Below are 6189 nucleotides of genomic sequence, written 5' to 3'. Positions count from 1 at the left end.
AAAATCAACAGAGTCACATCGGGGCACCTGCCACTGGGGCGATTCACCTCAGTGGAGGAGCACAGTCTGTCCCTGGTGCCACCTGCTGAACAGACCCCTGGGAGAGTCCCCAAGTCCGCCTTGGGCCCCGCACTGCCTGTTGGCAGGGTAATGACTTCACTACGATCAATCATGATCCAAATGGTAGAGGGATGGGGTTGAGCATTCCCCAAACCAGAATTAGGATTCTATTCTCTGAAAAATGAAAATGCATGTTGGACCTAGAATATTATTCTCTGAAAATGAAAACGCATGTTGGATCTAGAAAAAAGGGCAGTTTCCCACTTGCGATGCGACGGAAAGGATTTTTTCCATCCGGCCATGGTGGCTATCATTCCAGGAACCAGGACGGAGGAACAGATGGACAATGACAGGTGACAGGAAGGGGATGGTGAGACCAGCTGGCCTGGAGTGTGATGGGAGCTAAGGCTGAAATTGCATGTTGGAGCCAGAGAGTGGAAAAGCATATCACTGCCAGAAAAGGAGGTTCGATTTAATCTTGTAGACATGGGAGGCCATTTAAGGTATCTGATAATCATCGGTCTTAAGTTATTTCAGTAGATGTTTGCAATATCCTGTGAAGGCAGGAAGGATGGGTGAGACTGACTGGTGAAGAGTCTGTGACAATTATCTTGGAAAGAGGTAATGAAGTCCTAAAAAGGGGTTGCGGAGCACTGAAAATCAATTTCCTCAGTCAAGAGGAACTTATGCATTTTCTCCTCCCAAATGATGCATCTAATCTGTTGCCCCAATTCAGGGCTGGTTAATCCTGCCACCTGGCCTTTGCACACCCAGAGCCACGCCTCTAGTGGCCTCCCCTGAGCTGGGTAGGTGGGTGGAAATGCAGCCTCTGTGACGGGAGACCTCATCCATGTAATATCCAAGCTTCTGCAACAAGCATTAAAAGCAGGAAATATTGGAGACAGAAAAAATTCATCAAACATCCTTCAAAAGGATTGTATACTCTGAGGGTGATGGAGTAGGACCTACCAACAGGAGGCAGAGCAGAGAAGAAAGAGGGAATCATGAAACATGTTTATTTTAACAGTTCTGGGGATCTACTTGCTGATTCCATTCACACTATAGTGGCATGCTCAATGTTTTCCAGAGCATGCTTCCTTCCAGAAGTCTCCATATGCACACATTGTAGGAACGGTGGACACCAGGTTTTCCCATGCCTTCCTGGCTGGCTGGCCACCAACCACAGAGGCCAGGGAGCCTCACGTTCCATCCTAGTCACCAGCAGAATCTCTTAGCACCCAACCATGCTGCTTCCTGCCACACATGTCCACATGAGAAATCATGCTTTGCTTCATGGCAGCCATCTTGGAATCATGACAGGGAGAGCCAAAGAATCATGGAGATGTTGACCACCAGTGACAGTCCTGCCACTGTGGAAGAGTTAATACCATGGGGACCACCTGTCTTTAGCTTTTGGAGAGATAAACAACGTATCCTTAGGATTCAGCCACCGTTTGTTGGGGTTCGTGTTGCCTGCCGTTGACTGCATCCTAATTGTTACAGTCCCAATCGAAGACTATTAAAAATGTATCGTTTACACACTTCCATCTGAACTGGCCCTCCTAAACAGCCTCTGGAGGTTGTAAAGGATTATTGAAATTGTAAAGGATTGTCATTGACTGTGTCCTTCTTCACCATTACTTCAAAGAGAAAGGGAGATCATTTATAGAAATAATAAATGAGTATTATACTTTAATTTCCAATATCTCCATCAAAATCCTCTTCTTACCTTTGATTTCAAATAGTTACTCAAATAAAATCAAATTTTTAACAAAACAACATGAAATGTATCAGTGGCTGGCTATCTCTTGATTTCAAATAGTTACTCAAATAAAATCGAATTTTTAACAAAACAACACGAAATGTTATCAGTGGCTGGTTATCTCTTGATTTCAAATAGTTACTCAAATAAAATCGAATTTTTAACAAAACAATGCGAAATGTTATCAGTGGCTGGTTATCTCTTGATTCCAAATAGTTACTCAAATAAAATAGAATTTTTAACAAAACAACACGAAATGTATCAGTGGCTGGTTATTTATTAGTTCGGTGTTCTTCCATCTTTAAAAAGCATGGTAAGCAATCTGCTCAGTAGCAGTGATACTGTCTTCCAGATTTTTTTTGTTCTTTTTAAAAAATTTTTGTTAATGTTTATTTATTTTTGAAGGAGAGAGAGACAGAGCACGAGTGGGGGAGGTGCAGAGAGAGAGGGAGACACAGGATCCGAAGCAGGCTCCAGGTTCCGAGCTGTCAGCACAGAGCCCGACGCGGGGCTCAAACTCATGGACTGTGAGGTCATGACCTGAGCCAAAGTCGGATGCTCAACCGACTGAGCCACCCAGGCGCCCCTAGACTTTTTTTTATTCTTGAAATGAATTAATGAATTTACTCAGAGTTAGCATGACCAAGATGATCTATTTTAAACAATCAGAAATAAGTAGTTATAATAAAGCTTTGGAAAGAGCTAGGTTTTTTAATTTTTTTTATTTTTTAATTATTTACAATCTCTATGCCTCCAAGTCATTTCAGACTATTCATTAAAGGCCACCTGAATGATGAGAGATGAAAAAAATATTTTTGGAGAGAGAGAGAGAGAGGCCACGAGCTGGGGAGAGGGGGAGAGAGAGAGAGAATTCCAAGCATGCTTCACCATGCTCCACACTGAGCCCAACACAGGGCTTGATCCCATGACCCTGGGACCTGAGTCAGAATCAAGAACTGAACACTTAACCAGCTGACCCACCCAGGCGCCACTCCAAGAGATGAAACATTTTATTTTTTTATTTAATTTTTTTTTAAGTTTATTTATTTGAGAGAGAGAGACAGAGACAGTATGAGTGGGGGAGGGACCAAGAGAGGGAGACAGAGAGAGAATCCCAAGCAGGATCTGCACCGTCTGCAAAGAGCCCTATGTGGGGTTCGAACTCATGAAATCGGGAGACCAGGACCTGAGCTGAAACCAAGAGTCGGACGTCTAACCAATTGAGCCGCCCAGGAGCCCTGAGATGAAAAATTTTAAAACAAGACATTGAGATGGATGAATCTTGTTTACCACAATGTGCTTTTGCAAGCTCAGTGTGAATTTGCTGTGAATTCCATTGATCCAGTACCCTATAGGTCAATACATAAGCTATTAGCTTCCATGCCTTTAAAAATTCCTTTTAGGTCTTAGTTTAAGTAAATCATAATTCAAAAACTCCATCTGCCAGCTTTCTAACAAAGACTTGATGCTACAGGTCAGAAATGATCAATGGTAGAGCTTGAGGTTACATTTGCTAACTGGTCTCCCCAAATTGCTGTATTTCTGTTCCCAGAACATCATTCTCAAAAAAAAGGAAAAAAAAAAAAAACTTTTAGTTTTTCTCTCTTGCTTTCGATGGGATATTAAAAGCCCCCCAGCTGGTTCAAATGGTCAGGACGGGACGTCACTGTCCGGTCCCGCGCAGGTGGGGTTGACCATCAGATATTGCCTAGGAAGGGCCCTGGGGTTGCCAGGGGAGCACAAATCAGGCTCAGAGACCTACTTGTCATCGTTTCACTCAAGTCTGGTTCGCTGCACCATCAAAGGGCAGTGGTTACGAAAGTGGACTTGAGACGAATCAGAAGCCCTCAGGTGAAATGAGTGGTGTTTCCAAATTAAGATTCAGCCGTAGAAGATGCTTTTCAAAAAAAGCAAAAGCAAAAAAAAAAAAAAAAAAAGAGTGTTGTGTTCCCAGATTTACAAACAGCAAGTGTCTTACGTCTAGTTTAAACAGAAAGGAAAAGGAAAAGAAATTCGTGTGGATTTAGTGTTTGTAATATCTCTATGCACAACGTAAGGGCGTATACACGTATACAGTGATTCTGCGTTACTATTAGCTGTGAGGGGTCAATTGTATGCACGTATAGTAAACACACATAGTGTCTTAAGGACTACAGACATTTTAAAAGATTGGTGTTATCACTATTCATTATCACCTATGAATAGGGCATATTGCTAAAGTTAATACACATACACTCTTATTTGCTAAACATCTAGAAAGCAAATCATCATCTGGACATAGGGGTTTGAATGTCACATAAAGCCCTTCTGGTCTGGCCTTTGCCTATTTCTGACTATTTAAAAAATGTTTTAATGTTTATTTATTTTTGAGAGAGAGAGAGACAGAGACAGAGCTGAGTGGGGGAGGGGCAGAGAGAGAGGGAGACACAGAATCCGAAGCGGGCTCCGGGCTCTGAGCTGTCAGCACAGAGCCCAATGTGGGGCTCGAACTCATGAACTGTGAGATCGTGACCTGAGCCGAACTTGGACTCCCAACTGACTGAGCCTCTGAGGCCCCCTAAGACTATTAACCCTTATGCAGCCTCTATTCCTTCCAAGGAGCCCTCTTGCTGTCTGCTGAATGTGACAAGTTCCTTCTCTATGGAATCCGTTGCTCCCGCCTCTCCCCCGTGCTCCCCTCTACTTGACAAGTGCCCTGTAGCTTTATTGCCTGTTTTTCTTCCCTGACCCTGTGCACCATCTCCCACGTACCCTTTCCCGGGCCCACACGCTGCTCTGCTTCTCTGGACTTCAAGGTCCCTAGACTATCAAGGTCAACAATGCATATACCATCGCTGTATCCTCACCCCCTGCACTAGTACAGACTTGGGACCCCCATCCCTAGCTGACTTGTGGAATGGACGAGTGAATTCACAACGGTTGATGAAGGGGCATGATGCTCTTCAAACAGAATGGGACTGCCATCCCACCAGCTCTGGCCCCTGGAAGAAAAAGTGACAGGTGTACCGGCACTTTATTCTCCCATCTTTTCATCAGAGCAGAATACAACCGAGAGCCTGGCAACAAAACCAATTTTAAGCCTCTTACTGCAGATCTAAATTAAACCTCATCTCTTTATCAGAAATGATCTCTGATAAATGTGCTCCAAAGCGAAATCGCAACACTAAAGCAGGGCTTCCGGAAGGACAGATTTGTATATCACGTTGCTGAGAGGTAGTTTGGAGCTGGAATGGGTTTGTAACCATTTTTCTATTATTTTTAAGGGGCCAAAGCCCTCGATAACATCTCTCAGAAGTTTGAGTGCAGAGTGGCTCAGAGTTGATACAGCATTCAGATTTCTTTTTCTGTTGAGGTTCTATGGGAAAATCAGAACCAGATGGTTCTATAAAGGTAAGAGAGTTCCAAACAGCCATATTCTTCTAAGAGTATATACACTAGGATTTATTAGGACCCAGGTATTTTGAAAGCCAAATGACAGATAATTGAATTCTCTGGATAAAGCATTTCTTCCTAAACGTTCCTAGCTGACTACGCATTTCAGAACAACCTCCTCTTTGAATTGATGATATGTGAAATTCAAACCTAAGAGAAACAGATGATTTTTATTTAGTATTTTAATAGTGCACATTAGGGGCTAGTGCCAGACATATTTCCAGAAATTTCCATCTCTGGAGGACTTAGGCTCACCATGGGGTGAGTAGTTTTTCCTTAAGTAGTTTCCATCTGACAGCCTCTGAGTGGTCAGCATCTGCTTTAATGATTGAGCCTGACTTAAGATGTTTAAAAGCGGACGCAAGTTCTTTAAAATTGAATCCAAAGAAGGAGCTATCAACCTATTCACTTCCGCGGAAAGAAACAGAAAGAAAACAAATCTGGTACAGAATAAAGGAAGATAGTCTCTCACTGTGCTCAATGACTGTGCTTGCTTTGCTAAGACTTCCTAAAATAATGACTTGTAAGATTTCTCTCCCTTCCATTCTGGGAGAGACAAACTCCCTGGCTAACACATCCTAACACGTCCAGGTTGCCTGTCAGGGAACATTGTCATTTCTGGTTCCAGATGAGGAATCGCCCTTATCCTGAAGGTGCACACAGACGACTTTCGTTGGGATTTCACGTGAAACAGAGAAGGGGGATACATTTGCCAAAACAAAACAAAACAAAACATTTGGGCTTCTTTGTTTTGTCTTTTTTTTTTAGTATTATTATTACCGCCACTGAGAACAAATGGGGACATTGTGTTACATGGAAGGAAAAAGTTAACAAATTAAAAAAAAAAAAGTACATAAAATCATTCATATTTAACTCATTCCGTGTGAGCGTCTCAGAAACAGAGAGAAGGAACACATCTTGCCACCAGTGGCCAC

This window comes from Neofelis nebulosa, chromosome 1 (genome assembly GCF_028018385.1).
Source record: "Neofelis nebulosa isolate mNeoNeb1 chromosome 1, mNeoNeb1.pri, whole genome shotgun sequence".
In the NCBI taxonomy this organism is placed as follows: domain Eukaryota; kingdom Metazoa; phylum Chordata; class Mammalia; order Carnivora; family Felidae; genus Neofelis; species Neofelis nebulosa.
The sequence above is the reverse complement of the archived record's forward strand: the minus strand, read 5'-3'. Positions refer to the sequence as shown.